The sequence below is a fragment of the Leucopleurus acutus genome (genome assembly GCF_964270905.1).
Source record: "Leucopleurus acutus genome assembly, chromosome: 17".
NCBI classification, from domain to species: Eukaryota; Metazoa; Chordata; class Mammalia; order Artiodactyla; family Delphinidae; genus Leucopleurus; species Leucopleurus acutus.
The window spans coordinates 4,891,174-4,903,168 of NC_139159.1; positions in this window are offsets into that span (position 1 = coordinate 4,891,174).

An 11,995-nucleotide genomic window follows, 5' to 3' on the forward strand; every position below is an offset into this window, starting at 1 on the left:
TGTGTTGCTTATACTCCATTAAAAGAAGTTATTAAGGGATAATGGCTATAATTCCCTGTGCTATGCAATATATCCTTGTTGCTTCTCTATTTTATACATAGTAGCTTGTATGTCTTAATCCCATACCCCTAATTTTCCCTCACCCTTCCCTCTCCGCTTTGGTAACCGCTAGTTTGTTTTCTATGTCTTTGAGCCTGTTTCTGTTTTGCATATGTATTTGTTTAAGTGCTATCATACAGTATTTGTCTTTCTCTGACATATCACTAAGCATAATAATCTCTAAGCCCATCCAAGTTGCTGCAGATGGCAGAATTTCATTCTTTCTTATGACTGAGTAATATTATATATATATATATATAGTTTTAACGTTTGAATGAACATCCCAAGATATTTCTGGGGCATCTACCAGATTTTATAAGTGAATGGAAAAGTAATGGGGGCTATTCATTATCTAGAGTTGCTGGTTTAGCACAGAAGCACAAAGATTGAGGAGCGTGACCCCTTAGGGCGGGTCCAGGAGGCATACAGTTGTCCCTGGACAAACACCGATTCTGTCAAACGTCCATGTGATGCATGAGGTTTTAGTGCTATGCCACTGACTGACTCTGAAAAAGGGCCACCACCACCAACTGGTCCTTAGTTTTATTAATGACAGGAAGTTTATGATTTAATAGCAATTATAAGAGGTTTTCAAAGGATTATTCCCCAACTTTTACACCACTCAGAACTTCACTGGGATTCATCACACAAGGGTGGTGACACTACAGACACAGCAGTGCACACTCCATGTCTGCTCTTTGACCTGGGGGGAAGACTGGGGTGGGGGAGGACCACAGAGGATGCTCAGGGCGCTGTCCTGTTGAGTGCAGATCCCGAATTTAGCCTCCCTGATTCTGTGAGTCCTTATTACCCATGTGGATATCAGCTCTGAGGGGTCCTAAAATGAGGAAGGAGAAGGAAGAGAATTCGAGTTCATCCAATCAGAATTGTGCAGCTCCCACATTAGAATTCTTGTCCCTTTGAGGATCCTGAGTTACCTGTTCCCAGATATGTGAGGTCACGTATCAGCATGAAATGCTTTTTACTGCAGGTAACAGAATAGCTAATTAACATCGGTCTAAGTAACGAAGGATTATTTCATGTAACGTGAAATATAGAAGGAGGTGGTCAGAGCTGTCAGAGGACTTAATGTTACGTTAGTGTGCCAGCTTCTGCATCCCAGCTACATCCGCGCAGGATGTTGGAAAAAGCCAGCCATGTCTGTCATTTTGCTAGGACAGCAGAAGCTTTCCCAGAGGGAGCTTGGCTTTTATCCTTACATGCCTCTCATTTGCCACAAACGGTGTTGCCTGACTACCATTAACTGCAAGAAAACACCCACCCCTCAAAAAAAACCAACAACAACAACAAAAAAAAACAAAGCAAAAAAACCCAAACCCAAACAAAAATGGATCCATAGCTTTTTTTTCTTTGCCTCTACTCCAGGAGTAGAATTTTTGTTTAATAAAAAACAACTATTTTGCAAAGCCAAACGGTTTAGTGAGAAGAGTGGCATTGTTTAACATTTTTGCAAGTACATTTAACTGAAGGTCAGGCTTAATAGAAGACAACCAGATTCTCACACCTGCTTCTGCATTCAGTGTGTTGTGAGATGTGGTTTTGGATGAAATACATGGAGAAAACTAGTGTCACAGAGATGTGCACAGTTGCATTTTTTATTAGTGTTTTCAAATAATTGTGGATATTCTACTTTGATACTGTATCCAAACTTGGCAAGTGGTAGTTCCTTACATGTTAGTTGCCATGTGGAATTTGAAACTGTAACAATGTACTTTTTGTACTGTATTACATTAAAATCCAATGGTATCTCTTGAACACTGAATGGCTCTTTCACCCAGGCATGAGTTTGTAACATTGGTCATTTGAAAAAAATAATAGTTCACTGAGTTATGCAAACCTTCCAAATGTCGACACATTTCATTACATAATACCAAAAAATCACATTTGTTAATATCACCCCTGATCTCATCATACTGGAAGGCCACCAAATCAAGGTGGTAGATAAAACGTTTCCAAAATTTCACTTTTCTCTTGAAAGCAAATTTTATCAGAAGAAACAAATGCCGTCAGTTGTTTTTCTGGATGTGACAGGCTTGCTTCATTCAGTCTTAGAGACAGCGTCTGACAAATACCCAGGATCCCATGCAGGAAACATTGCATTTAGTTGTCATGGCCACTTAGGCTTCCCTTGCCTGTGGCAGTTCCTCAGACTTCCCTTGTTTCTGATGACCTTGACTGTTTCGAGGAGTACTGGTTAAGTATTTTATACAATGTCCCCCATTTGGGATTTGCCTGGTGTTTTTCTCACGATTAGATTGGGATGATGGGTTTCTGAAAGGAAGACCACAGAAGTCAACTACCATTTTCATCACATCATTTTGAGGGTACGTAAATCAACACGACTTCCCCCGTCGATGCTCTTCTTGATCATTGGCTGAGGTCATATTTGTCAGGTTTCTCTTCTATAAAGTCTTTATTTTTACCCCCTTTTCCATACTATACTTATTAGAAAGAAGTCCCTATGTGCAGCCCTTTCTTAAGGGGCAGGGAATAATGTGGTTGTGTTGGATTTTTCTCTCCAAGAGATATGTCTATTCTCCCCCACTTATTTATTTATTCACGCATTTATTTATATCAGTAGGTAGTCATGGATATTTACTTTATACTTCAGGTTATAATCCAACACTACTTTATCTTCTTGCTAAAATTGTTCCGGCTTTTTGGCCATTGGAAACTCCTTCAGTTGGCTACTGTTTCCCTTTGACATACCCCATCATCATGGAGCTTTTCTTTCTATTTTTGAGCACTAATTTACTTTCTGACCCTACAAGATGCTCTAGGTTCATTTTAAATATTTCCCGTTCCAGTCCTAGAATCAGCCACTTATCCAGTGCAATTTATTTCTCTAAATTTATTTTTTTATCTTTTTAACTTTAAAATATTCAGAAAAAATAAATGTACAGTTCAGTGAATTATTGTAAGGCACACACCCTTCCAGTGTTGCGCTGGAACTGGCTCATACAGCCTCCTAAGAGCTGTTTGTGTAATCTCTTCCCAGATCCACATAAAATGACATCATGTTGGTAGCTTGAAATTGGCCATGGTGGTAGTATTTACATGATGGAAATCAGAAACTGCTACAAGTCAGGGCTTTCTTTTCCCCTTGGAGAGTCAGTTGTTAAATACCAGCATACCACTGCTCGTAACCACCACCCCAGGAAAGAAATAAAACCACAAGCTAATAAATAAAACTTTGCCTGCCACCCCAGTAACCCTCCATGTTTTCCATCACAGCCCTCTCTCTCCAAAAGTAACCACTACCCTGACTTTACAGTAAGCACTTCCTTGTGTGTGTCTGTGTGTGTGTGTGTTTTAATACTTTTTATCATCCATGTATAATCCCTAGACACTATGGTTAATATCACACATTATTAGGACTTCCCTGCTGGTGCAGTGGTTAAGAATCCGCCTGCCATGCAGGGGACACGGTTTCGAGCCGTGGTCTGGGAAGATCCCACATGCCGCGGAGCAACGAAGCCCGTGTGCCACAACTACTGAGCCTGCGCTCTAGAGCCCGCGAGCCACAACTACTGAGCCCGTGTGCCACAACTACTGAAGCCCGTGCACCTAGAGCCCGTGCTCCACAACAAGAGAAGCCACCGCAGTGAGAAGCCCACGCACCGCAACGAAGAGTAGCCCCCACTCGCCGCAACTAGAGAAAGCCCGTGTGCAGCAATGAAGACCCAACGCAGCCAAAAATAAATAAACAAATTAAATAAAAATCACACGTTATTTACACTGATGTATATTTAAGGCCTGTAATCTACAGACTGACTCTCCATCGCTTTCTTTTCTTTACAATTTATCTGTTGAAGCAAGTGGGCCACTTTATCAGTAGACATTCCCCCATCTGGATTTTCCTGATGGCATACTTATGGGTGTATTTCAACCTGTTTCTTTGTCCTCTATTATTTACCACATCAAATTGACATTGATAGGGTATCCCACCTAACACATTCTCTTCAAGTGTCCATGAAATATATCAAGACCACATCCATAAAACAAACCTCAACAAAGAACTGAAACCAAACAGAGTGTGTTCTCTGATCACAATGGCATTAAACTAGAAAGGAATAACAGAAAGGTAACAGGAAAATCTCCAAACACCTGGAAACTAAGTTACACACTTCAAAATAATCCAGGTGTCAAGCGGGAAATCTCAAAGGAAACTAGAATCAACAACATTGAAGTGATATGCATATAGCATATGAAAATTTGTGGGACACAACTAAAGCAGAGCTAAGAAGGAATTTTTTTTTTCTGGTAATGCCACGCAGCTTGTGGGAATCTTAATTCCCCGACCAGGGATCGAACCGAGGCTCCGGCAGTGAAAGCGCCGAGTCCTAACCGCTGGACCACCAGGGAATTTCCAGAAGGAAATTTTTAACACCAAACGCTCACATTAGGAGAAAAGAAAAGTCTCAGATCAGTAGTCTACATCCTCACCTCAGGAACTTAGAAAAAGAAGGGCAAAATAAATTCAAAAGAATCTTAAGGAAGGAAATAATAGAGAGAAAAAAGCAATGAAATTGTGAGCAGAAAAGCAATGGAGAACGTCAATGGAACAAACTCTAGCTCTTTGAAAAGATCAACAAAATTGACAAACCTCTAGCAAGACTGTCATATAAGAGAGAAGACACAGATTACCAATGTTAAGATTGAAACAGGGAGTATTACTATAGACTCTGCAAGCATTAAAAAATAAGAGCTACTGCAAACAACTCTATGTAAATTTGGCAAATTAGATGAAATAAACCAATTCCTCAAAAAAATACAAACGACCATAATTCACTCAATATGAAGTACATAATTTGAATCTGGAATACATCAAAAACTCCTCAAAACCCAGCAGTTAAAGAACCAAACGATCTACTTTAAAAATGGGGAGAAGACAAGAAGAGACATTTCACCTAAGAGGATATGCAGATAACAGACAATCACATTCAAAAACATGCCATTAGGGAAACTCAGTATCAGTACGAGTGCTCACGATATCTCCCACACCCTGCTTTGCTCTTCCCCACAGCATTTACCATCACAATGTGCAACATGTATTTATTTGTGTGTGTATTTATTGTCTGTCTCCCTCCAGTAAAATGTCATCTCTGTGTGAGTGGGGACTATGTTTTGTTCACTGCTTTTCACTGGCCAGAATTGTGTCTGGCAGGTGGTAAGCACTCAGTAGATATTTATAGAATGAATGAATACATGCTTTTGCCAAGTTTAGATGGAACTAAGCTATGAGTTTTATCCATGGGATGCTGGTCTTTTCAAACAGTAGTTTTAATCACTTTTCCATTCTTGTATATGGTATTTGATTGAGTCCAATTTTCTGCTCCTTCCTGAGTCTTAGTAATTAATATTTTGTTAGAAAATCATCCATTTCCTCTAAATTTTTTGTTAGAAAATCATCCATTTCCTCTAAACCTTCAAAATAACTTCATGAGATTTAGATGTATTGGTCTCTTACAATCCTTTTATTCTCTTATCTCTTTTTCTCTTTAGCAAGGATCACCAAGGGTTTATCTACCTTATTGATTTTTTTTGTTGCAAAGCATTAATTTTGCACGTATGTTTTGCTAATTTTTACCTCATTGAATTCACCTTTAACTTATTTTATCTATTTACTCTCTTCTGACTTACTTTATCGTCCTTTTCCCCCAAATCTCTTCAGTTGATATATTAGTTAGGATGAAGGCTAAATTGCTGTAGCAAGGGGATCCCAAAACTTCTTTGTTATTTTTCTTTCATGGAACAGTCCTGGGTAGGTAAGTGGTCTGTTCCATAAAGTCACTCAGGACACAAGCAAGTGGGAAAACCCTGCCATTCTCTAGGGCAGGGATCAGCATACTACAACAGAGGGACAATTCTGCCTGTTGCTTGTTTCTGTAAATGAAGTTTAACGGCAACACAAAAATGCTGATTGCTTTACATTTTGTCTACGGCTGCTTTTGAGTTACAGTGGCCACCATGAGTAGTTATGACAGAGATCAGATGACCCACAAAACATAAATTATTTTCTCTTCGACCTTTTTCAGAAAGTTTGTTGACACAGCTCTAAAGCAGTGTCCTGTGTGCATAATCAAAACTGGGTCACCACCCTGCCCTCATTCCAGCTGGTGGAGAGGGGAAAGGAAATGTGGAGAAGTCAAGCCCCCCCCCCCCCCGTAGCTACACGTGGCACTTAACACTGTCACTCATATTTTATTGGGAGAACTTGGTTACATGGCCACATCTAGCTGCAAGGGAGTCTTGCGGGGGTAGTGTAGTTGGGCACCAACTAGACACGCCATGTTCCCGGCTACTGTTCTTTTACTGTGGTAAAAGGAGAGAATGGATTTTGGAGGCTAGCTACCAGTTTCCCCCATAGATAAACACCGAGTTCCTTTATTTTCTGTCTTTCTCTGTCAATAATGAAGAATTTTCAGATCATAATTTTTCCCCTGCGCAACTTCAACTTTGACTCGGGGCTTTGGATATGACACATTCTTCTTTTCACTGGCCTTTTCTGGGTAGTTCGTAATTTCAGCTTGGATTTCTTTGTTAAGTCCAAGGGATATTTAGGATGACGTTTCTTAGTTTTCAAGTAGTTACATATTTTTTCAAGTCATATTTTTGTTATTTATTTCTAATTTTATTAACAGAATGTGGCCCTAATATTTATCCCTTTGAAAATGCGTTTACATTTTATTTATGATCACTTGCATAAGAGATTTTGTAATACCTGGACATACATACGAGGGCGTATGTATTCCTTTTGCAAATGAAAAAGTTTTTTTTAATATATACATCAAGTTTTTTTTGTTTTTTGCTTTTATATTTCATTCTGAAAGAATTACTAATATATACATCAATGTTGTTTTTGTTTTTTTCTTTTATATTTCATTCTGAAAGAATTACTAATCTCTCTCATTGTAACAGAATTTTTGGAATTAAGTTCCTGCATTTATATATTTAGCTGCCATGATTTTTGGTGCAACAAATTTATAGCTATTACATCTTCCTTTTAAAATTGTGCATTTCATATTACTTTCTCTTCTTTTTCCTTTTTGAATGTTTTAATCTTAAGTCTATGTGTTCTGATATTAATAATGCTACTTGTGATGTCTTTTTTGCTTGTATTTATTTAGTACCTATTTCTCATCTATTTTTTTCCTAAGAGTTACTTCTTTTTTTGTATTTATTTAGTATCTATTTCTCATCTATTTTTTTCCTAAGAGTTACTTCTCTACTCTGTAAAATGAAGATAGAAAAAAAATGCCCTGCCTTTTGTGAGGATAAAAGAAGATAATGGCTGTGTGAGTGTTTGTAAACTGTAAAGAACTATACATATGAGTAGTATTCTTTCTGCTACTGGGCCTAATAGTCTGCCTATGTTACTGGGAGAGTCAGATCCACTCTATCTATCTATCTATTTACCTATCTATCTATGTTTTTCATCTTTCTATCTTTCCATCCTGGTTATCATTCTAACCAATTTAATCATTAGCTAGTGGACTGTCTCTACTATTCCAACATATATAGATAACTGTACCAGGCACTTGCCAATTTTCATTGCCGACACAGGAAGAATATTTATACTAATACTATTTTTCTATATGGCAACTTCTAGGCAGCCAGACGTCTACAAGCCAGCCCAGGGCACTCAAAGTTGTGTGTCCAAAGAGAGGGACTGAGCCAAGGGAAGGTTTATCATTTTCACAACCTAGCCTTATAGGTCTCACAGCAGCATTTATGCTGCATTCTTTTTCTTAGACGTGAGTCATTGAGGTCAGTCCATATTCTAGGGAAGAGGAATTAGACAGCATCATTGGATGGGAGGAATATCAAAGATTTTGTGGACATGTTTTAAATTTGCTATAATCTGCTCTCTGGTCTCAAATTATTTACTTTTTCCCCATATGCAGATTACATATAACCTTCCCAATATCCCTAAAAATTACAGCACAGACTCAGGTTTGAGGTCAAGAATCTTGTTATCGGAACTTCCCTGGTGGCACAGCGGTTAAGAAAGAATCTGCCTGCCAATGCAAGGGACACAGGTTCCTTCCCCGGTCTGGGAAAATCCCACATGCCATGGAGCAACTAAGCCCGTGCACCAGAACTACTGAAGCCTATGCTCCTAGAGCCTGTGCTTCGCAATAAGAGAAGCCACCGCAATGAGAAGCCTGCACACCGCAATGAAGAGTAGCCCCCGCTCACCGCAACTAGAGAAAGCCCACGCACAGCAACAAAGAGACCAACACAGCCAAAGATAAATAAATAAATAAATATATTTTAAAAAAAAAAGAATCCTGTTATCTAAATCTGGTCCAGATATGGATGCGGCTCCTTGGGGACGGTGTCTCAAATGCAGCTCCTAATACAGATCTCCACGTACAGCTCCTCTCAATCTGAGATCTGAGAATTAAAAAGACTAACGATCTGCACCCCAAACCTCCAACGTACAATGGAGGGACAGGCATAATAACTGCTATATGGGAGAACACCTCTCATTCATAAAGGGAAAAATAGGAGGCACACAAGGAATCACTGGTCTATACAGTTCTGCAATCCAGCTAGGCACATGTTGCTTTCATTAGGGCTCAGCCCACCATCTGGGGTGATTCAGCATGGCTCTAGGTTCTTGGTCCTGCCTTCTGAGTTAGTCTTCCTTTTTCATAAAACGTAGCTATGTTGGCAGCTGAGGAAATTTTGTAGCCTGCTTCTTGCCCAAATTGATTTGAGGGTAAAAATCCCTTTTCATTTCTTCTGCCCCTGTCCCTTTCAGTCACGTTGATACTATTTCTTTTAAACCTTTGTGGGTTTCCTATGAATCAATTCATTAAAAAATTCACACCCTGAAACCTTGTTGGCTGGGCTGCAAGTGAGGCTGCTGAGAGACAACAAACTTAAGATTCTTAGAAGCCCTTCTGTTTAATGGAGAAGGTCTGTGAGACACGCACTTCTCCATTTTGTATTGTCTCTGTCCCTTTCATGTCATGCTGATACAATTCCTTTAAAAACGTTGTGGGTTTTCTATAAATCAATTTACAAATCCATTCCATGAAAAAACACTCCATCCACAAGAGTCACTGAGTTCCAGTCAGGCTGCTTAGAGACAACAAACTTAAGATTCTTAGAAGCCCTGTTGTTTAGTGCAAAGGATCTTGTAGGCATGCCCTTGAGAGCCGTCGAGGGCATTTTGTCTGGCTGAATGGCTCTCTGAGGTACCGTCTTAGATCTTTCTGAGATATTAGCAATGGAATTATAGTCCTACTTTGAATTTGATCTTCTCTCTGAGCCCTTTGTCAAACTGAATATCTTGGAACGAATGGAAATAATAATAGTTTTATTTTGAAGCCAGCAAGTCCTGGATCTTGTAGATCTTTCTGAGCTTATCTCTCTTTTCTCTTATTTTGTGGTAGTTCGTTATAGCAGCAACAGAAAACTCATCCAGTTACCAAGGCTCTTTAGTTTTCTTTAATATGAAACAGTTCCTCAGTCTTTCTTTGTCTTTCATGACTTTGACACTTTTGAAGAATATTTTATAGAATATTCCTCAATTTAGGTTTGTTTGATATTTCCTCATGACTAAATTCAGGTTATGAAATGTTGGCAGGAACACCAGTGAAGTGAATGCTGTTGTGTTCTTCTCGGTGTAGCATATTAGGAGGTCTATTGACTTGTCCGATTACCGACGAGGTTCACTTTGATGAATTGTTTAAATAGGTGTCCACTGGTTTTTCTAATGCAAAGTTACTCTTTTTGTAATTAATAAGTATTTTGTGGGAAGATACTTTAATCCTATGGAAATATCCTGTTTTTCATCGTAGCTGAGCCCACTACTTCACACCCATGGATGATTCTCATCTGAAGTAATTATTACTCTGATAGTTGCCAATTCATAGTTTTCTAATTTCATTATTCTTTCTCTGCAGTTAGTACTTGTAATCCTACTTCTCTAGTTATTTATATTTAATCATTTTATTTTTATCACCATAACCTCGTATATTCTTGTCAGTCCATGGATTATAATTTATTACTGTAACCATTTATTAATGCCCAAGTTTCCCAAATTAGGCCACTGGGTACCCATTCACGTTGGCTCCTGTGTCATTTTTCACATGTTCTTTATCATTCTTTGAACATTTCCTTATTTTCTGGTAAAAGATGTTCCAGGATCATCTTGTATTTTCCTAGCCCCAGGTCGTAGAAGCAGCCATTTTTCCAAGGAGCTCCAAAAGTTTTGGTGGAGAATGGTACTTAGAAACCAAGATCTGGGTGTTACTGTGCTCATTGCTATAAGTATCACTACTTCTAAGCCCTCTAAGGAGGCAAGTTAGGAAACATATGCGTGAGTGTGTGTGTATTTACATATACATACATCTACCTGTATACCACACACACACACTCTACAGAGTTTGTTGTGTTTTCCTTGTCTTGGTGGAACAGACATTTTGGTAATCCTGTCCGGGGAGAACTTCTCATGTTATTTTTGGAGTATAGTCTCCCGAACTCTCAATTTCTGCTTTCTTCTCTCCTGTGGATGCCCGGATACTGGCTCTCCTGAAACTACAGTGATAAAGGGCACAGGCCCTGGAGTCAAATAACCTGGTTTAAATCCTATCACTTCCTAGCAAGTCAATCTGACTGAGCCTTAGTTTCTTCATCTGTAAAATGAGGACAGTAATAGTACTAACAAGGGAGGCAAAGACACATGATTTTCATTATCTTCCCAGAATTTGAAATTTTGAGGTAACACATGAAACTTTAAAGAAATTTCTGCTTGTAGCCTTGCACGTTAAATTATGCCTCTTCCTTCCAATAGAGCTGGCTCCGGTGGGAAAACTTCAGACACCTGAAAGCAGAAGGAGCCCGGGATTGTGTCAGGAGGCCTGGGCCCTGGTCTTAGTTGTGTGGCTCTGTATAGCAGCTGTAACCGCCTGGTCCCATCTGTAAAAATGGGGGGAAAACCTCAGAGGTCTATTTTGGTTTTGATTTTTTAAAAAAAAAAACAAATTGATTTTCACTGTGTATGTAGAATAAGCAAACAAAAAGGTTCCCCTTCAGTGGTTTTTTACTCATTGGCCTAACTGCTAAGGAGAAAAGGCAAATTAAAATTTAAATAAGATCTAAGGAGATTTCAAAATGATAATTTCTGTTAATGAGAACTTACCCTAGTACTTGATGAAATAAAATCTTAAGAACCCTACCAGGCTTCCGTGGTGGCATAGTGGTTATGAATCCGCCTGCCAATGCAGGGGACGCCGGTTCGAGCCCTGGTCCGGGAAGATCCCACAGGCTGTGGAGCAACTACGCCCGTGCGCCACAACTACTGAGCCTGTGCTCTAGAGCCCGTGAGCCACAACTACTTAAGCCCGTGTGCCACAACTACTGAAGCCCGTGTGCCTAGAGCCCGTGCTCCGCAACAAGAGAAGCCACCGCAATGAGAAGCCTGCACACCGCGAGGAAGAGTAGCCCCCGCTCGCCGCAACTAGAGAAAGCCCACAGGCAGCAACAAAGACCCAAGGCAGCCAAAAATAAATAAGTAAATAAGTTTTTAAGGGAAAAACAAAAAGAACCCTACCTACTGATGCTTATCTCTAGTCACTCAAGTTCCAGGAAGTTTAAACAGAGCTAAAGACTCCATAGTTAGAAGTGTTGAAGTACAAAGTTACAAGAATTGGGATCCTCAAAAGCTCTCTAGGGCTTCCCTGGTGGCGCAGTGGTTGAGAGGCCGCCTGCCGATGCAGGGGACACGGGTTCGTGCCCCGGTCCGGGAAGATCCCACGTGTCGCAGAGTGGCTGGGCCCGTGAGCCATGGCCGCTGAGCCTGTGCTCCACAACGGGAGAGGCCACGGCAGTGAGAGGCCCGTGTACCACAAAAAAAAAA